Here is a 22673-nt window from a genome sequence, read left to right on the forward strand (position 1 = left end):
CTGATCCCCCTCCCCGATACTTAATTTACAGACCCCCCTTGTGACGTGCAGCCCTCCCTTTTTTAGTATCCCTCCCCCCTCCCTCCAAGTCGCTTCCCTTATTCTCCTTTTCCTTTTCCCTTTTCCTCTCCCCCCTCTTAATGAGGTGAGAGAGAATTCTCTGAAAAACAAATATGACAATTATTTACTCTTTGAGCCTCTTCTGATGAGAGTAAGATTTACACAATGGTTCTCCCCCTCTCTAAATTCCCTCAGATATGGTGTATTTTCTATGCCTCTTCCTGGGATGTAGTTTTCCTCTTTTTATCATTTTTCCCCTTTTTTCTGAAACGACCTCCTTCCCTTTACTACACCCCCCTTTTTTTCTTTTATATCAGTAAAATCAAATTATCCATGAGTACTTTTTTACACCAACAACAGAGTTACAGTTCTCAAGGGTTCTGTGTACCTTTTACTGTTTCTCTTCAGTCTTGTGGATGTAGATCAAATTTTTTGTTTAAGTCTGGTTTTTTTCTTAGAAACATATAGAATTCCTCTATTTCATTGAATGACCATTTTCTTCCATGGAAAAAGATGCTAAACTTACCTGGGTAGTTCATTCTTGGTTGCAGTCATTGATCTTTTGCCTTACGGAATGTCAGGTTCCAGGCCCTTCTATCTTTTAATGTGGAGGCAGCCAGATCTTGAGTGACCCTTATTGTGGCACTTTGGTATTTAAATTGTTTTTTTTCTAGCTGCTTGCAAGATTTTCTCCTTTGTGTGGTAATTCTGCAGCTTAGCCACAATATTCCGTGGTGTTCTTTTTTTAGGGTCTATTTCAGAAGGAGTTTGATGAATTCTTTCCTCATCTACTTTCCCTTCTGTTTCTATTATCTCTGGACAGTTCTCTTTGATGATTTCCTGTAAAATAGAATCTAGGCTCTTTTTTTGGTCATAGTTTTCTGGAAGTCCAATGATCCACAGATTATCTCTCCTAGATCTATTTTCCAGGTCTATAGATTTTCCCAGTAAGTATTTGACGTTGTTCTCCAGCTTCTCATTTTTTTTGTTTTGTTTTGTTTTGTTTTGTTTTGTTTTGTTTGACTGATTTATGGGTTCTCTGTGAATCATTCATTTCTACTTGTTCCATCCTGACTTTTAAGGAGTTATTTTCTTCTTTCACAGTTTTTAGTTCTTTTTGTAAATGCCCAATTTTGTTTTTAAATTAGTTATTTTGCTCTATTGAATTTTTTTCCATTTCCCTAATTTTTTTTGAGAATTATTTTCTTTTTCCAATTCAGAAATCCTACTTTCTTGAGACTTTTTTATCTTTTCCAATTCAGAAATCCTACTTTCCTGTGATTTTTTAACCTTTTCTAATTCACAAATTTTGTTTCTCTGCATCTCCTGTGAATTCTTTATTTTTTCCAACTCCAATTTCAGAACGTTGTTATTCTCTATCATAGCTTCCCTTTCCTTTCCCCATTTTTCTTCAAACTCTCTTAACTTTTTAATAGTCTCTTCTAGGAGAGAGTTATGTGATGGGGGGCAGGAATTGTTCCCCTTTAGGTTGTTATCTGCTGACTCTCTTCTGTTAACTTCCTTGGGGTTGGATACCTGCTCTTTCTCTGTGTAGAAGGAATCTATGTTTTTTTTGGGCTTCTTGCTCATTCTTAAAAAAATCTTTTGGGGTCTGTCCCTGGGATAGGAAATTATTTATTCATTTCTTTACCAGCTTCCTCCCAGACCAGATGGATACAGCGGCCCCTGCACCTGAGCTAAGAGAGAGCTCTGGGAGAGAGTTCCCCACCCCCTCCCTGGAAGTGCCTCATAGGTGATTAGCACTGCTGTGCCTTGAGTGCACTGTGTTTTAGAGGCTTCCCTGAGGTTTGAGATTGAACAGTAAAGGTGACACAAAGCCGGCCTATGCGTCCCGGTGGGGCATGGATGTCAGTAGCAGGTGACGTGAAAAGCCCCTGACCTCAAACTGGAAATGTCTGCCAGAAAGCTTGGTCCCTAGTTCAAAGGTTCCTCTTCTCTGGGACTTCTGGAGCTGAGTTCCACACCCTCTATCTGAGCTAGGCAGTTTGTGTTGCCTTGGGCCGTATCTGCCTACTTCTCAATCTCTTAACTAGTCTCAGGTTGGAGCTAGGGGCCACACCCCCCAGTGCTGAGATCTGCTGAGTCACCCCTAGGATCCGGGAAGATCTAATCTATCCTTGAATTTTAAAAGTAGTTTAGATTTCTCCTTTGAACTGCGGTATTATAAGCAGAGAAGAGCTAACAGCCTGTGCCAAATTCCTTTATCTCAGTGGCTTCTCTGATCCCAGAGCCCTTCCCAGAGCGACCGGTGCAGTTTGCTAGCACCCGGCCGTCTGTGCTGGCCTCTCTTCTTCCTCCCCTGGGAACTGACCTTTTCTGTTGAAACTCCAGATTCTCTTCAGCTGGTAAGTTGTGATTCCAGTCCTTGTGGTATCTATCAGTCCAACGCTATTTCTGAGGCTGATTTATCTAATTGGTTGTGAGGGAATAAGGACGTTCACAGAGTCATGTGTTTCTTCTCTGCCATCTTGGCTCAAGATTTATATCTTTCATGTCCACTAACATAGTGGACTTCTTGGTTCTATTTTTGTTAGAAATTCAAAGGCAGATAGCCTTTTAACCATTTTAGCCAGTAGTCCTTTATTTCAGGAAGCACAAGAATCTCATTCTAAATATCATCAGGCTGCTCAAAGTTTATGTTTACAATTTGGAATCACAAGAGGAAGCTAGGGGCACAGTAAAAAGTTGTACAATTTCCCCGCTCCTACACTCCCTCCAGGAAAGAATCCTCATGGTTTGAGACCCAATGAAATCTGGCAAATGAATGTGACCCATTATAAATCTTTTGGTCATCTATCTTTTATTCATGTCATGGTAGAAAGTTGGTAGAAAGGAAAAGTTGCAGTATTAAAGCTGGAAAAAGGCCCCACAAAATTGACTCATTTAATCCCTTCACTGATGAGAAGTAGGCTTCAGCTTTTCTCTTGTTCCAGGTGTAAAAAAATCTACCAGTGTATCACCAAACTGGATAAGGAGTTTTTGGGGGCTTGACAACATCAAGGATTTAAGGTGAAGGCCATTCTAACTCCTCAGGGTCCACTTCCATTCCCATTTCTGCCCTGCTCTCAGCTCAACATCTACAAACTCTGCAGCCAATGGACTACCCCAATTTCTCTAACCTCCACTATCTTTGCTCACAGATGGGTTCAGTGGAGGACTTCGAAGGGCAAGAGCAAAGGACCCAATGCTACCTTTTACCCCAGGGTTTGTGGGTACAGCCAGCCCATGTCTCTGGCACTGGGCATATGATCTCAGAAGCCATTGCCACTAATATTGATAGACTGCAGGTCAGCTACCTGCATGACGTTGATGACACTGTTGGCAAGTCGGGCAATGCCCTCTGGGCAAATAGCTTCCATAGCTACCATGTTGGTGGTAATAAGGGCAGAAGGAGTGGGAGTGCCACTGCCCTCTGAGCCTGCCCCACTGTCCAGGGGCATGGTGCCTACACTTAGAGCCACTCCTGGGCCTCCCTTTTTATTCTGGTGGGTCTTGATATGCTTGGACAAATGGTCACTCCTCATGAAGCATTTGGGGCACTCAGGGAAGGCAAACTTGTTCTCACCTGTATGTGTGCGTTTGTGTCGCTGGAGCACAAATTTATTTTCCGGTCAAGCATTAACTCTAAGGCTTGTCATGAAGTAAGTCCTGAGAGAAAATACGAAGCTCAAGCATCTGTCTGCCTCCATGCTGCCATCTTGGCCGGAAGTCAATTATCTCCTTTATTATTTAAAGTACTAAAGAATGTCATTCTCATACCTACTTCATAAACAGAATATAAGTTCCTTGAAGGCAGCTATTTGTTTCATTTTTTTCTTTGTATGCCAAATGTTGGATATATAATAGACCTTTTTTTAAAATGTTCTTTTTGTTGCTTGACAAGAACAGCTTAATAATTTAAAAAAAATCTATACTAGTTCTCAGAATAGTAACTTTGGGAGGGGAATATTGGTTGTTTATCTTATTATTTTTCAAACCCTTTTCTTGTTTTTTGCAAATTAACAAGAATTTATTAAGTACCTTGACATGGTACAGGAGAAAGCCATCTCTCCCCTCAAAGAACTCACAGTCTCTTAATCAGCTCTATTTATAAGCATCAATTTTCAAAAAAGATTAATATAGGATAAATTTGTCTTAGGCTTTTGTTTATTCCTTTCTTGGTTCTTATTTTAGGATCAGCTTCTATGGTTCTTAATATTTACAAATTATTTACTAAATTATTTTAAAATTTCCATTAACTGAAATGTTGGGATGGTCCTCTTAGTCTTGTGATTCTCACAAAGTCCCTTTCAAATCCTAAGCTAACTATAGCCAACCACATTTAAGTCCATTCCCTCTCCTGTTCTCAACTTTTCCATGTGTCTTTATATATATTTAGACAGTGTATTTAAAATCATTTCTACCATAGAGAATTTCTAATATTCACTAATATTCTTTTAGGATGAGTGAAAATCAATGTAAAAGAAAGAATACAGGAATTATCAATCCTGTTTTGCCTTTAAAATAATATTAAATGTTTTTTTTTTCCTTACAATCTCTGATTATGACCCCTCCCTTTTTCTTGCTTGCCATTACTGCAATGTTGAATGTAAATGAGACATTATTTCAGTAGACTATGTGTCACCTTGACAATTTCTATATAAGAAAATGTGAGTGCTTGTGTTCACTTAATTACTCCAGACATTCAATAATAGTTTAGCTATTGCTCCAGAAATCAAGGGCTTTATATATTTCCACACCAGCCTATTTCTGATTTAAAACAATATAGACTTTAAATTATGCTCATTATTGCAAGGTGGTGTTGTATCTGAAGTTGAATTTTCCCAATTTCTTAGAAGTGACAGTTAAGTTATATTCTCAGCATGTTCAGCATGCTTAATGAACTCCTTGGGGAAGCCAGGATATCTGTAACACAATTAACTTCCCATTTTTATGTAAATTAGTAGTTTCAGGGTCCCCAATGGAAGCCTGCTTTTTGGCTACAGTTAGCAAATGTATGGCATTAAATGACACATGGAGCCTTAAGCTGAAATTTAGACTTCACTAATTTGTGCTATGACATGTGCAAAGTTGCTTTGGAGGAGATGTGAAACACAGTTGTTTAAATGTATCTGATGAAATAGGGATTATCACCCTTGGCTAAACTGTCATCAGCTGTCTGATTATCTTTGCCAATTTTTGCTCCTAACAGAAGGAACACGACGCCTCTTTGGCGGGCAATATTTTCTTTAATATTACTTTTTGTCACAATGTAGTATGTTATTTATTCCAGTTGGAATGAGTCCAATGAGTGGAAAAGATTTACTTCTATTAATTTAGCCAAGACTTTTCCTCCTAACCTTTCTACAAAGGAAGGTGCAAAAACAAACAAAAAGCTTATAGGTAAGTATCATGGCACTATAAAAGGAGGGAAACATAAATAAAAAAAAAATAAAAACCAATGTTAAAGATTACAAATCTGAATACTTTGAATATTAAATCATTTATTGTGGGAATGGATTTTTTTTTCAAATGTAGGAGCCAGTTTAAAAAAAATGAATTTTTAAACATCAAACCAAAGAGAAACTTGTTATATAAGCTCTATTTCTTTTAGATTCCAGCAAAAAAAGGAACAAACAAAACTCTTTCCCAATTTAGAAAAGAAGAAAAAAAATGTAAAAACACCTAGCAGACAGATTAAACTTAAAAGTCTTTAGACATCAAATAACTCTTACACAGCAGGCCCTTTCAATCAATTAAAAGCAAATGAATCAGAAGTGTGTGGATTGCATTTCCCTTAGTATAAATGTGCACTTTAAAATTAAAGGGAAATGCCTGGCTAAGTGGTTTTTGAGTGTTCTTGAAATCAAAATACTTGAAAAAATTAATACCATTTTCTTAAACTAAATCCTGTGATGGACTTATGAGCTGACATAGTGACAGTTAGTTTGGACCTGCCCTATTGAAGTTGATTTTCAGGTCCCTCTAATTTTTTTTCAACAGAAACTAGAAATCAGTTGGATACCAAGTCCAATTAAGTTTTCCAAGGCTTTCCCTATATAGTTTCATACCCATGTCTTCCCACCTCGAGAGCTAAGCAAATTCTTAAAGGAAATATATGACTCTCTGTTCTCTACAATTCTTAAATGCAATCTTTAATACATAGGATACTAGTTCTACTGAAAAAAAATATTATCTTCCTGATATGTAAACATCTGATGTTTGTCCTACAATTTCCCTCCTTGCAAGACCCTTTGTCTTCGAACAAGTCCTACTCTAGGTGCCTCTACTATGCTCCCAATAGTGAGTTAGTTAACTAATATAGCATAGCAGCAAGGACACAAGATATTTGTCAAGAAGCTTTTGTATGCCATACAGTATCCATTTTCTTTCAAGGTTAAATGTAAGCTTTATTCCTTATACATGATTACTCATTCATTAAGCAAATATTAAGTTCCTATAGTACAGATTACTCTTCTATATGTGATATTGTCTTCATGAAACATGCAGTCTAGTAGGATATGATTCCTTAAATCGTATAGTTATGGGCTAGATTGTGTGAACATTCATATTCCATAAGTATCAGCATAGAAGACTACCTAAATATTATATAGAATGTCAGTCCTATAGTGAACATGATGGATTACTGCAACAAACTGTGGGTTAAGATATTTTTAAATAATTATCTTTTTTTGTATAGATTTTAACCAAGGTAGACATATTACATGTTCCCAACTAATACTATCTATTACTTAGAAGTAGAAGTAAAAATGTGAAGTCATTTATATACAATCATATTGAAAGTTATATATAGTACTGTGAGGTTTCTAATTCAGAGATTAAATGTGAGTAAACAGACGTAATGACAAATTGACCATTTTTAATTACATATCCTGCTTGTTCTTTTCTTCAAATATTTGTTTCTACCATTTTAATGTGATTTTTTCAAGGTGAATAAATAAGATTCTTTGGTGCTTTAGCTTGAATACCTTGAAAATTATTCCCAGTACTTCCCCCCCATGCATTCTATATTCTATCTAGATGGTCCTCCTTAACTATTTCCTGAACTTGTCTCCCATCACCCGACTTTGCTTATTTAACACACTCTTCCATATTTTTACTCTTCTCAAAAGACTAAGCATGTACTTTTTACCTTTTTTCCAGGTTCTCGAGTACCTCAAAAGATCTAAGGATATCTGGGCTCTGCCATTAGTTACTGTACCAACTGATTAATTCCCTCAAGTGTGACGTTCTCCTCTTCTGATTTCATTTAATCACTTAAAAGTTAAATTTTTTTTTAAAAGTATATTTCTTCAAAGTTAAAATATACAAACATACTCCACATTATGGAGATAATCTTCCCCATATACAGTGTCACTCTATGGAGAAGCAGAAGAGAATTTGATCAACAGCTTAGCTCAGTTCCTACATAGTACGACTGTACTATGTAGGAACTGAGCTAAGCTGTTGATCAAATTTCAAGATCAATCCACTTACTCCCCTTGGCCTCAAGTCTTAGACATGCTAGCTTTTGAGAGTTTCCCTGTCAGGTTGGATGATAGAGTAAACAGAAGTCTAAGTCCTAATTCTCAGATTTTAGAGGAATAAAGAAAAGCAGAGAAAGGAAGGTTTGTTCCTTAGTAGTTCAAGTGATGGTCCCCTTCACCTTCTGAAAAGGAAAGTGCACAGAAGAAAATAAGCCAATAGAACTGTTCCCTTGTGGCAGTTTTAAAGATGTGACCTGTTTTAATTATACATGCAATGGAAAGAGACCATTTCTACTGATGTCCTCCCAGAGGAATGTGTACCTTCATATTAAATAATTTGTTAGCTAATTGCATTTATATTCTTCTCATCTTCCAATTCTGATGTATACAAATATATGCATTTCACCCCAGCCCTTCAATCCCTTGAAAGCACTCTTCTGTTACCTACATCTCCACATCCTTAGCTATGTTCAAGGCTCAACTCACATGTCATTTTTTATGGCAATCCTTTCCAGTTTAGTCCCTAGTTAGTGTTATTTACCTTCTCACGTTATTATTTCTATAATTACTCTCTATATATTATATCCCTTCATCAGAAGATAAACCCCTTGAGAGCAGGGACTATTTTTACATTTATTTTTTATATCATTAGTAGCAGGGGAACAACAGTGTAGATAGTGGGTAAGAGAGCCAGTCTCATTTAAAAAGACATGGATTCAAATATTCCCTTCATTCCTGTGTCACACAGCCCAGCTAATTTATTTAAAATTTTGGTTTTTCTAGGGAGCTATTTCTAACTAACAGGTGCTGATCAGCATCAGTTGAAATAGTTTCCTCATTGGGAGTGATTATACCAATGTTATTACAAGTGCAATAATCTTTTTTTTAAGCCATCTCTGGCCTAGCATTATGCTTTTTACATAATGGATATCTAATAAATGTTTGTTAAATTGGTCAAACATATTAAAATAATTACCATGATATCTCAATATGTTTGTTTGTGTTTTGCCAAAATAGTTAATATAAATCTAAGTATTATCAATAATTGCACTCTTCTTTTTCTTGCTATTACAAGTGATGTTTGTCAGGGGACTTGCCATCAGAGTATAAAAATTAAACATTAAATAGCCATCATTGCATCTGTTGTGCATAAGGATTATAACTGTGTGAAAGGAGTATCTCTTGAATCTATTATTTATGACTTCAAGAACTGATGCCTTTGCTATACAGTAGATTATACTGAAATTGACATTATAGAAAGATTGGTAAATGAATGACAAGAAAATAGAAATGAAAAATGCTGATGATTGATATGAATAAAATTGGTTATCAAACTGTGCATCCCTTTGACCCAGCAATGTTACTACTGGGCTTATATCCCAAAGAGATCTTAAAGAAGAGAAAGGGACCTGTATGTGAAAGAATGTTTGTGGCAGCCCTCTTTGTAGTGGCCAGAAACTGAAAACTACATTGATGCCCATCAATTGGAGAATGGCTGAAAAAATTGTGGTATATGAATATTATAGAATATTATTGTTCTGTAAGAAATGATCAACAGGATGATTTCAGAAAGGCCTGGAGAGATTTACATGAACTAATGCTGAGTGAAATGAGTAGGACCAGGAGATCATTGTATACTTCAACAATAATACCATATGATTATCAATTCTGATGAATGTGGCCATTTTCAACAAAGAGATGAACCAGATCAGTTCCAATAGAGCAATAAAGAACTGAACCAGCTACCCAGCGGGAGAACTCTGGGAGATGACTATGAACCACTGCATGGAAGTCCCAATCCCTCTAATTTTGTCCACCTGCATTTTTTGATTTCCTTCACAGGCTAATTGTACACTATTTCAAAGTCCGATTCTTTTTGTACAGCAAAACAACTGTTTGGACATATATACATATATTGTATTTAATTTATACTTTAACATATTAAAAATATATTGGTCAGCCTGCCATCTGGGGGGGGAAGGAGAGGAAACATTAGAACAAAAGGTTTGGCTATTGTCAATGTTGTAAAATTATCCATGCATATATCTGGTAAATAAAATTATTAAATTATTTTAAAAATTACATATAGATATATGTATGTGTGTATGCATTTTATGGTAAATAGAGTTTAAAATACTTTATTTTTATAATCACTAGATAATTTGTAATTATCTCTTCATATATTCTCATAATATTCAAGTTAAAAAACAAAGCAAAAACTCTTTATGGACCCAAATAGGCAGCTTATTTTTGTTTTATATTCTTTTTTTTTTAATTTTTTATTATATATATATATTTTTATAATATTATCCCTTGTATTCATTTTTCCAAATTATCCCCCCTCTCTCCACTCCCTCCCCCCGATGACAGGCAATCCCATAAATTTTACATGTGTTACAATATAGTCTAGGTACAATACATGTGTGTGAATATAATTTTCTTGTTGCACAATAAACATTAGAATCCGAAGGTACATGCAACCTGGGCAGACAGATATTAGTGCTAACAATTTACATTTACTTCCCAGTGTTTCTTCTCTGGGTGTAGCTACCTCTGTCCATCATTGATCAACTGGAAGTGAGTTGGATCTTCTTTATGTTGAAGATTTCCACTTCATCAGAATACATCCTCATATAGTATTGTTGTTGAAGTGTACAGTGATCTTCTGGTTCTGCTCATTTCACTCAGCATCAGTTGATTTAAGTCTCTCCAGGGCTCTCTGTATTCCTCCTGCTGGTCATTTCTTACAGAGCAATAAAATTCCATAACCTTCATATACCACAATTTACCCAACCACTCTCCAACTGATGGACATCCATTCATTTTCCAGTTTCTAGCTACAACAAAAAGAGCTGCCACAAACATTTTGGCACATATATGTCTCTTTCCGCTCTTTAGTATTTCTTTGGGATATAATCCCAGTAGTAGCGCTGCTGGGTCAAAGGGTATGCACAGTTTGATAACTTTTTGGGCATAATTCCAGATTGTTCTCCAGAATGGCTGGATTCTTTCGCAACTCCACCAGCAATGTATTAGTGTCCCAATTTCCCCACATCCCCTCCAACATTCATCATTATTTGTTCCTGTCATCTTAGCCAATCTGACAGGTGTGTAGTGGTATCTCAGAGTGGTCTTAATTTGCATTTCTCTGATCAATAGTGATTTGGAACACTCTTTCATGTGAGTGGATATAGTTTCAATTTCTTCCTCTGAGAATTGTCTGTTCATATCCTTTGACCATTTATCAATTGGAGAATGGTTCGGTTTCTTATAAATTAGGGTCAGTTCTCTATATATTTTGGAAATGAGACCTTTGTCAGAACCTTTGTTTTTAAAAATATTTTCCCAATTTGTTACTTCCCTTCTAATCTTGTTTGCATTAGTATTATTTGTACAGAAACTTTTTAGTTTGATGTAATCAAAATCTTCTATTTTGTGATCAATAATGATCTCTAGTTCTCCTCTGGTCATAAATTCCTTCCTTCTCCACAAGTCTGAGAGGTAGATTATCCTCTGTTCCTCTAATCTATTTATTATCTCCCTCTTTATGCCTAAATCATGGATCCATTTTGATCTTATCTTGGTATATGGTGTTAAGTGTGGATCCATATCTAATTTCTGCCATACTAATTTCCAGTTTTCCCAACAGTTTTTTCCGAATAATGAATTTTTATCCCTAATGTTGGAATCTTTGGGTTTGTCAAAGATTAGGTTGCTATATATGTATCCTTTTTTGTCCTTTGTATCTAATCTGTTCCAATGATCTACCGGTCTATTTCTTAGCCAATACCAAATGGTTTTGGTGACTGCTGCTATATAATATAGCTTTAGATCAGGTACACTTAGACCACCTTCCTCTGAGTTTTTTTTCATTAGTTCCCTTGCAATTATCGACCTTTTATTCTTCCATATGAATTTTGTTGTTATTTTTTCTAGGTCATTGAAATAGTTTCTTGGGAGTCTGATTGGTATAGCACTAAATAAATAGATTAGTTTGGGGAGTATTGTCATCTTTATTATATTCGCTCGGCCTATCCAAGAGCATTGAATGTCTTTCCAATTATTTAAATCTGATTTTATTTTTGTGGCAAGTGTTTTGTAATTTTTCTCATATAATTCCTGACTTTTCTTTGGTAGATGGATTCCCAAATATTTTATACTCTCAACATTTGTTTGGAATGGAATTTCTCTTTGTATCTCTTGCTGTTGCATTTTGTTAGTGATATATAAAAATGCCGAGGATTTATGTGGATTTATTTTGTATCCTGCCACTTTGCTGAAATTTTGAATTATTTCTAGTAGCTTTTTAGCAGAGTCTTTGGGGTTCTCTAAGTATACCATCATGTCATCTGCAAAAAGTGATAGTTTAATTTCCTCATTTCCTACTCTAATTCCTTGAATCTCTTTCTCGGCTCTTATTGCCGAGGCTAGCGTTTCTAGTACTATATTGAATAGTAATGGTGATAGTGGGCAACCTTGTTTAACTCCTGATCTTACTGGGAAAGGTTGCAGTTTATTTCTATTGCATATTATGCTTATTGTTTTATATTCTTAATGGATTGACTGGGGAACTGAGAATTTAAGTGATTGACCTAAAGTCATACTCCTAGTTTATTTCAAGAAAATGGTAAACTGATTTTATTTATCATATGATGCCTGTACTAATTATATATACATATATATATATATTATATATAATGGAATGCTTATTTTGCTTCTTTTCAAAATATTTTAAGTATATGTTCTATATATAATAAAGTCCATTTGGAAAATTACGATATTTTATATCTAATCAGCCTAAATATCCTTTTTATATTTTAAAAAAATTGCTTCTGTGACATGTTATTTTAGCTTTTATGGACACAAGAACATGTTTAGTTACAAACACAATTTCTATCAAGTTATATGGGCATGAATAATAACACATGTATTTCATAGACTATAGTGTATATATATATATATATATATATATATTTATATATATATGCACACACATACAAAGATATTATATAGTCTAAGATATGTATATATATATATACACACACACACACATATATATGGAGAGAGAGAGAGAGAGAGAGAGAGAGAGAGAGAGAGAGAGAGAGAGAGAGAGAGAGAAAGGGAGAGAGAGAAGGAGAGAGAGACAGAAAGATAGAGACAGAGACAGAGACTATATTTCGCAGTCTAGGACATATACCATACTTTGTTTTCAATAAAAGCAAAATATTTAAGTTACACATCTGGTATTTAGTATGATTTTTTTCTTTTTGCCTGAATCTCTGCTGTGCAATATGAAAAAAGGCTAAGACACTTATTTTAGAATTGGTAGATACTTCTGCAGTTTTTGCTCCCTTGGAGCCTCAGTTCTGAAGTTTGTCACATTTTGAGCATGAAGTGTGGGATGTACAGCTTTTCTTCTTGAACCCTTTCTGAAGCTGTTTCCTCCTTAAGTGACCCAAACCATGACTGATGTCTAGTCTGTTATACTTTTCAGATTTATAATAGTTCTCATGTAAATAAGTGTCTGGAGATAAAAATAGGGTCTGTGTCCTAGGATAATGAAGTTTCCGCTGGCCTTTCATATATTGTTGAGTTGCTCAAAGCCAAGAATTTCTTCTAATGTGTGGGATTTTTATTTATACTGAAATAGCTTAACTTTTATCACTTTGAAATTTCAAAAGTTATAATTTAAAAGTGGGTATACATTTTATATCATCGTTTATAAATAAATATGTATTAATTATCATTATATGCTTAACACTACTTTTTTATTCAGTCATCTTCAGGACTATTTGATTCTTTATGACTTTACTAGGAGTTTTCTTGAGAAAGATGCTAGAATTATTTGCTGTTTCCCTCTCCAACTCATTTTACAATTAAGGAATCTGAGGTAAATAAGGTTAAATGATCTGCCTAGAATCACACAGTGTCTGAGGCTAAATTTGAACTCAGATCTTCGTGATTCAACCCCACTATCAACTGCATCACCTAGCTGTCTTTATCAATAATATGCAATTAAATAAATTCATAATTATTTCCAGAATGAATTAGTTTAAGAAAAATATATACTAATGATATATTTATATACAATATCTGATATATGTGTTGCTGAATTTTGTTGTATTATAGGAATAACTGTGAAAAAAAACTATAGTAATTTCACTTCATTAAAATTATACATAATTTTGGCAATTTTAACTCCCTCTTAATGTAAACACCATTATGCCATTACACTTATTTGCACTTTATTTATTTTATACATATACATATGCATATACATATACAATTTTTAGCAATCAATTTTTTTAATTTTTTATTCCAAATGCTCTACCATATTCTCACCCTTACTCTCTACTTGAAAAGTCAAGCAAATTAGTATTGATTTTACATGAGAAATAATGTTAAACTTTTCCCCTATATTAACCATATATCAAAAGCTAATATGAAGAAATAAGGAAAATAAATCAGTAAGTAGGATATTTGAATCAATAGTCAGACTTCAGTAGTTTTCTTTCTAAATGTGGATAGCATTTTCATCATGGATCCTTTGGAATAATTTTGGATAATTTTCTTTTTTTTTTTATTTTTTTTATTATTATTTTTTTATTATATATATATATATATATTATAATATTATCCCTTGTATTCATTTTTCCAATTTACCCCCCCTCCCTCTATTCCCTCCCCCCGACGACAGGCAATACCATACATTTTACATGTGTTACAATATAGTCTAGGTACAATACATGTGTGCGAATATCATTTTCTTGTTGCACAATAAACATTAGAATCCGAAGGTACATGCAACCTGGGCAGACAGATATTAGTGCTAACAATTTTCATTCCCCTCCCAGTGTTTCTTCTCTGGGTGCAGCTACCCCTGTCCATCATTGATCAACTGAAAGTGAGTTGGATCTTCTTTATGTTGAAGATTTCCACTTCCATCAGAATACATCCCCATACAGTATTGTTGTTGAAGTGTACAGTGATCTTCTGGTTCTGCTCATTTCACTCAGCATCAGTTGATTTAAGTCTCTCCAGGCCTCTCTATATTCCTCCTGCTGGTCATTTCTTACCGAGCAATAATATTCCATAAACTTCATATACCACAATTTACCCAACCATTCTCCAACTGATGGACATCCATTCATCTTCCAGTTTCTAGCTACAACAAAAAGAGCTGCCACAAACATTTTGGCACATATATGTCTCTTTCCGCTCTTTAGTATTTCTTTGGGATATAATCCCAGTAGTAGCGCTTCTGGGTCAAAGGGTATGCACAGTTTGATAACTTTTTGGGCATAATTCCAGATAGCTCTCCAGAATGGCTGGATTCTTTCACAACTCCACCAGCAATGTATTAGTGTCCCAATTTCCCCACATCCCCTCCAACATTTGTCATTATTTGTTCCTGTCATCTTAGCCAATCTGACAGGTGTGTAGTGGTATCTCAGAGTGGTCTTAATTTGCATTTCTCTGATCAGTAGTGATTTGGAACACTCTTTCATGTGAGTGGATATAGTTTCAATTTCTTCCTCTGAGAATTGTCTGTTCATATCCTTTGACCATTTATCAATTGGAGAATGGTTCGGTTTCTTATAAATTAGGGTCAGTTCTCTATATATTTTGGAAATGAGACCTTTGTCAGAACCTTTGTTTTTAAAAATATTTTCCCAATTTGTTACTTCCCTTCTAATCTTGTTTGCATTAGTATTATTTGTACAGAAACTTTTTAGTTTGATGTAATCAAAATCTTCTATTTTGTGATCAATAATGATCTCTAGTTCTCCTCTGGTCATAAATTCCTTCCTCCTCCACAAGTCTGAGAGGTAGATTATCCTCTGTTCCTCTAATCTATTTATTAACTCCCTCTTTATGCCTAAATCATGGACCCATTTTGATCTTATCTTGGTATATGGTGTTAAGTGTGGATCCATATCTAATTTCTGCCATACTAATTTCCAGTTTTCCCAACAGTTTTTTCCGAATAATGAATTTTTATCCCTAATGTTGGTATCTTTGGGTTTGTCAAAGATTAGTTTGCTATATATGTGTACCCTTTTTTGTCCTTTGTATCTAATCTGTTCCACTGATCTACCGGTCTATTTCTTAGCCAATACCAAATGGTTTTGGTGACTGCTGCTATATAATATAGCTTTATATCAGGTACACTTAGACCACCTTCCTCTGAGTTTTTTTTTCATTAGTTCCCTTGCAATTCTCGACCTTTTATTCTTCCATATGAATTTTGTTGTTATTTTTTCTAGGTCATTGAAATAGTTTCTTGGGAGTCTGATTGGTATAGCACTAAATAAATAGATTAGTTTGGGGAGTATTGTCATCTTTATTATATTCGCTCGGCCTATCCAAGAGCACTGAATGTCTTTCCAATTATTTAAATCTGATTTTATTTTTGTAGCAAGTGTTTTGTAATTTTTCTCATATAATTCCTGACTTTTCTTTGGTAGATGGAGTCCCAAATACTTTATACTCTCAACATTTGTTTGGAATGGAATTTCTCTTTGTATCTCTTGCTGTTGCATTTTGTTAGTGATATATAAAAATGCCGAGGATTTATGTGGATTTATTTTGTATCCTGCCACTTTGCTGAAATTTTGAATTATTTCTAGTAGCTTTTTAGCAGAGTCTTTGGGGTTCTCTAAGTATACCATCATGTCATCTGCAAAAAGTGATAGTTTAATTTCCTCATTTCCTACTCTAATTCCTTGAATCTCTTTCTCGGCTCTTATTGCCGAGGCTAGCGTTTCTAGTACTATATTGAATAGTAATGGTGATAGTGGGCAACCTTGTTTCACTCCTGATCTTACTGGGAAAGGTTGCAGTTTATTTCTATTGCATATTATGTTTACTGACGGTCTTAAATATATACTCCTGATTATTCTAAGGAATAATCCATTTATTCCTATACTCTCAAGAGTTTTTAGTAGGAATGGATGTTGGATTTTGTCAAATGCTTTTTCTGCATCTATTGAGATGATCATATGGTTCTTATTAATTTGATTATTAATATGGTCAATTATATTAATAGTTTTCCTAATATTAAACCAGCCCTGCATTCCTGGAATAAATCCTACTTGATCATAGTGTATTATCTTGGAGATGATTTTCTGAAGTCTTTTTGCTAATATCTTATTTAAGATTTTAGCAGCAATATTCATTAAGGAGATTGGTCTATAATTTTCTTTCTCAGTTTTCGATCTACCAGGTTTAGGTATCAGTACCATGTCTGTGTCATAAAAGGAGTTTGGTAGGACTCCTTCATCCCCTATTTTTTCAAATAATTTATATAACATTGGGGCTAATTGTTCTTTAAATGTTTGGTAGAATTCACATGTGAATCCATCTGGCCCTGGGGATTTTTTCCTGGGGAGTTGATTAATAGCTTGTTCTATTTCTTTTTCTGAAATGGGACTATTTAAGCAATTTATCTCCTCCTCTGTTAATCTAGGGAGCCTATATTTTTGGAGAAAGTCATCCATTTCACTTAAGTTATCAAATTTATTGGCATAAAGTTGGGCAAAGTAACTCCTTATTATTTCTCTAATTTCCTCTTCATTGGTGGAAAGATCCCCCTTTTCATTTGTAAGACTATCAATTTGATTTTCCTCTTTCTTTTTTTTGATCAAATTTACCAAAGGTTTATCTATTTTATTGGCTTTTTCATAAAACCAACTCTTGGTTTTATTTATTAATTCAATAGTTTTTTTACTTTCAATTTTATTGATTTCTCCTTTTAATTTTTGTATTTCGAGTTTAATTTTTGGTTGGGGGTTTATAATTTGGTCTTTTTCTAGACTTTTAAGTTGTAAGCCCAATTCGTTAATCTTCTCTTTCTCAATTTTCTTCAAATAAGCCTCTAAAGATATAAAATTTCCCCTTATTACTGCTTTAGCTGCATCCCAAAGATTTTGATATGATGTCTCATCATTATCATTATCTTGGGTGAAATTGTTAATTGTTTCTATAATTTGCTCTTTCACCCAGTCATTCTTTAAGATGAGATTATTCAGTTTCCAATTACTTTTTAGTCTATTTACCCCTAACTTTTTACTGAATGTAGCTTTTATTGCATTGTGATCTGAGAAGAAGGCATTTATTATTTCTGCCTTCCTACATTTAATTTTGAGATCTTTATGTCCTAATATATGGTCAATTTTTGTATAGGATCCATGAACTGCTGAGAAGAAAGTATATTCCTTCCTATTGCCATTCAGTTTTCTCCAAAGGTCTATCATACCTAGTTTTTCTAATGTTCTATTTACTTTTTTAATTTCTTTCTTGTTTGTTTTGTGGTTTGATTTGTCTAAATCTGAGAGTTCAAGGTTGAGATCTCCCACTATTATAGTTGGATAATTTTCTTGATCAGAGTAGTAAAGTATTTCACAGTTTGCAATCCTTAAAATATCACTATTATAATTGTGTAAAAATGTTTCCAAATTCTGATTTAACTTTACATAAGTCATTGAGTTCCTTATCTTTTGTTTTATTTTTACCTTTTAATGCTTCTCTTGAGTCTTGAATCAGCTTTGGTCTTTTCATCAAGAATGTATAAATTACCTTCTTATCATCAAATATCCATTTTAATAAATTTATATTCACTTTTGTTGTGTAGATTTTTCATGGTTGAATCCCAACTCTTTTGTCTTCTGGAACATCATATGTCAAACTCTGTTCCTTTAACATGGAATCAGCTCAGTTATTTTGTGATCTTGACTGTGCTTTCAAAGTATTTGAGCCTTTAGTTTCCATTTGCCCATTTCTAATTTTAAAGTAATTATTTTTAATTGAGATTTGTACCTCTTTTTTCAAATGGGACAATTATGTTTTTTAAAGAGTTATTTTCTTCAATATGTTTGTGCCTCTTTTACTAAGCTGTTAATTGTCTTTTCACATTTTTCTTCCTTTCCTTTCATTTCTTCATGTCATTTTTCCTATGTCACTCTTAATTTTGAAAATTATTTTTAGCTTTTCCATAAATTTTTGTTGACCTGTATTCACTTTGTGTTTTTTTGTTCTTTCAGTCTTTGTTCTAGCTTGCCTTGTGTTGCAATTGATACTGTTCCTTAGGATATTTGATCTCTTATGACCAAAAGTAATACTGCTCCTAGAAACTTTTCATCCCTCTTTACCAAAAGTGCTTCTCTCTACCCTTCAACTATGATACAAAAGTGGGTGTAGATAATGAATTTGTCAGATAGTATCTGTTCCTGTAGCTAACCCTAATATAACATTATAATCTCTTTCTGATCACTTGCTAAATTCTGTAACTGTCTCTGGCTTGAGAGCCCCCAAAACTGATGTTACTTCTATCACCATCATTTAGCTACCACACTGGTATTTCATCTATGTGGGCTAGATCAGCCTCCACCCTCATTGCATAGATCTCTCTTTCTCTCTCTTTGAAAACTTGTGTTTCAAATTGTTTTCTTCCTCTTTCCCCACACTCTCTCCATAGAAGTCAAGTAATCCTATCTATGTTAAACATATGCAATTCTTCTATATATATATATATATATATATATATATATATATATATATATATATATATATATATATATATATATATATATATATATATATTTCTACCATTATGCTGCACAAGAAAAATCAGATAATAAAGGTAAAACTGAGAAAGAAAATAAAATGCAAGTCAACAACAAATAAGTAAAGATACCATGTTGTGATCTACACTCAGTCCTCACAGTCCTCTCTGGGTATAAATGTCTCTCTCCATCATAAGATCATTGGAACTGGCCTAAATTCCCTGATTGCTGACAAAAGATACATACATTAAAATTGATCATTATATAATTTTTCTAGCCAATTTTTAAATTCTTAAGCCAGGGGAGAAGGGTGGGGAAAGAAGGATACATTTTGAATACTGGCTCCAGCCTAACTAAATTTTTCCCTGGGTCAGAGATAACTAAAGAGTGAGGTAGAATGTCAAACAGAATCACAGATCTTTGATTAAGCTTCCTTTGGAAGGGTATTCTGTGTTTAGAGCCACAAACCATATCAATAAACACTGCCATTTAGTTAAGGTAGGAGTCTAGCCAAAATTGGAAGGGGATGGGTTAAAAAGAGAAGCGCAGAGAACCAGGTAAAGAATATATGTAATGGTTGCAAAAGAAGTAAGATACATTCAGTTATCATGTTCTAAAACCACCTGTAAGATTATGCTATTTACATTTCACAGGGGGAATTGATTTATTTCACTGTTCCATCCTAGAAGACCTTTCTCTTCAGTAGTTGGCATCCTGAAAGCTATCTGGGAATGCTCTGACCCATCACATTGCCCAGAAGTGTAGCTTCAAAGTAGGGGGCATGAAGAGAGGACTCAGGTTCGATATGACTTCCAGGATAGGTAGCTGTTCCAGATAACAATAATCCACTGGACAAAAGCCAACCTGTAAACAAAGGGCATGAGATAGAAGTTGGTCTACTACACAGTAGGCCAGATGTAATAGTTGGTGATGAAGGCATCAGGATAATCTCATTGCAGTCTGGCCCAAATGTTCTTCACAGATAATTCATTAAGTGTACCAATCACTGGGAGCAAGCACCCCAAAACCATGGGAGAAAGTCCCCTGATCAGTTACCATCTTCTTCATTGCATCCATTTTGGTGTTGCCAGGGATAAATTGATACAAAACTCAGTACCAGCTACCTACTACAGGGCCCGCAAAGCCACAGCCTATAAAAACAGCAATCAGGGTTCTTCAGACCTGATGTTTTTTTTTTCTAAATCCTTTTTCTCTATCAGCTGCTGAGAGACAATGTCAACTATCCCCATCAGGGATAATCTGTACCTTCAATGGGTGAGCAGCCAGTGCTTGCTGGTATGCCTGCCATAGAATCATATCTCCTTAGTTAAAGCTCCTGTTTGGAACTGCATTCCTCGCTCATGCACACAAGACTTCTGAAGCAAGGTCCACCCTATCTGCTTGGGAGAAAACTCTGTCTCTATCATTGCATAATCTTTCTGTTGCTGTATGCAATGTTCTCTGGGTTCTATTCACTTCATCTAGCATCAGTTCATGTAAGTTTCTCCAGGCCTCTCTGAAATCATCCTGCTGAAGATATCTCTTTTTATTATGTTGGGCTGTCTCATCCTGACCTTATGTTAGCTCCATTATTCCAGAATTTAGTTTGAGTTATTATTTTAAGTTTGGTTTGTGGGTATGTTGGAAGAGCTCAACTAAGGGCTTTTTTTTCTACTTTGTCATCTTGGGGCTACCTCCATCATATTATTTTAAAAACAATGAAATTAATGTCATTACTCTAATAAGACAGCACTTCCAGAGATGATCAAAGATAAATGATAGTGTGTGATAAGTCATGATACTTAAGAATGGTATAGCATGTTCTATGCTTTAGGAAAGGATTGAGCTAGATAACAATCTGAGGTCCATCTAAAAGTTTTCTTAATTGAATGATTTATCTCCAGTCAAACATAATACCTAATGATTAAAATATTATCTACAATAAACTTCTATTGGGACTTTAACTTTGACATGGGCCTTTATAATGCCTGTTTCCTTTCTGTTATAGTCTATTAATATGATAGAAATCTAGAATTGTAAGGACATGAGGAAGAAGGTAACATAAAGACTATGCTCCTGCACAGGGGAGGGGCTATGAGGAACAAGTTTGGAGCAAGAGATTTTTGAAAATACTTCCATCAGTTACTCACTAATAAAAACTGAAAATAAGATAATATTTTATGAACCAAACTGACCTATATATGATACTGAATAGAGCACATGTGTTGTAAGTCATTATGAAGAGTAAAGATGAGGAGCTAATAAAGAAAAGTGGTATAATTGTAACACCTTCATATCATGCTTTCCTTATGTCTATTATAGTGAGAATGGGATATCATATAGATATCTTTAAGTATGTAGTAATGGATTATACTATTAGACATACAGTTAGTGAGTATTTATTAATAGTTCATTTGTGCTAAATATTGTCAAGATTCTGGGGATATGAAGAAAGTTCAACTTCTACAAAGAAGATTATATTCTAAAGGGATAAGGGATCTCTAAATAAGCAAGCACATTAAATCATAGTAATATTTCATTGAAGAAGCTTCAGAAGTTGGAGTGGGGAGACCAGGAAAAATCAGCATTAGAAGATAACATCTGAATCAAATTCTGAAAGAATCCAAAGCTTCCAAGAAGGGAGGAGGTAATGAAAACTATTCTATATGTGGATTCATCCTATGGGGAGAGAGAGAGAGAGAAAGAGAGAGAGAGAGAGAGAGAGAGAGAGAGAGAGAGAGAGAGAGAGAGAGAGAGAGAGAGAGAGAGACAAAGAGAGAGACAGAGAGATAGAGTCTTGTGTTAGAAGAATAGGAAATAGCCTTGTAGAGCTAGGATAAAGAGTTGTGTGCAAGAAAAATGGATTAGAAATTTTGAAAGCAGTGGTTTGGGAAGAGTTCCAAATACCCAAAATAGGACTTTGGAGGGGAACAAAAGTTAATGACGTTGTCAGTTACATATTAGACCTATATGGACTATTTCCATAGTACAAGCAGGAGGTCATGAGAATCTTTTTCTGGATGGTGCCATGTCAGAGAAAAGAAAGTGATATTACAAGAGATGTTAAGAAGGTGGAAATGACAGCACTTGAAAACTGATTGGATATGGTGGAGTTACAGGGAGGAGAGGAAAGACTTACAAGACATTGAAGGGTTATGATTGATTTAGGAAGAAAGATTTCAAAGAAATATCCAAAATGAAAGCTGACTTTTAAAGAGAATGGGCAATTAGAAAAATTATAAGATTTTTAAGAACACAGCAATAATTTCCCCACTATTAAAAAAAATAGTCAGGTGTTAATTCTAGGCCTCAAGAGTATGTCTAAATGCTAGCCTCAGAAAGAAAAATAACTTTAAAAATAATTTCTTAGATACCACTAAGATAGACATAAATGCTATTCTGAGTAATATATAAGGACATTTATAATAAAGTTTGAAAAATGAAAAAAAAAACTGACAAAATCACTTATTCAGGTTTTATGATTATTAATAGATGCAATAAAACTCCTTTTTTGGTTGTTTTTGCTTTGTTTTGCTTTTTGTTTTTGGTCTTTTTTGTTTTT

The 22673-nt window shown here is 34.5% G+C and overlaps 1 pseudogene; it reads right to left on the reverse strand.

Annotated features, from left to right (window-relative positions):
* Nucleotides 1-19800: 19800 nt before the first annotated feature.
* LOC141564886 (mitochondrial inner membrane protein Mpv17 pseudogene) lies at nucleotides 19801-20428 on the reverse strand (annotated as a pseudogene).
* Nucleotides 20429-22673: the final 2245 nt, after the last annotated feature.

This window comes from Sminthopsis crassicaudata, chromosome 3 (assembly GCF_048593235.1).
Source record: "Sminthopsis crassicaudata isolate SCR6 chromosome 3, ASM4859323v1, whole genome shotgun sequence".
Taxonomy (NCBI): domain Eukaryota; kingdom Metazoa; phylum Chordata; class Mammalia; order Dasyuromorphia; family Dasyuridae; genus Sminthopsis; species Sminthopsis crassicaudata.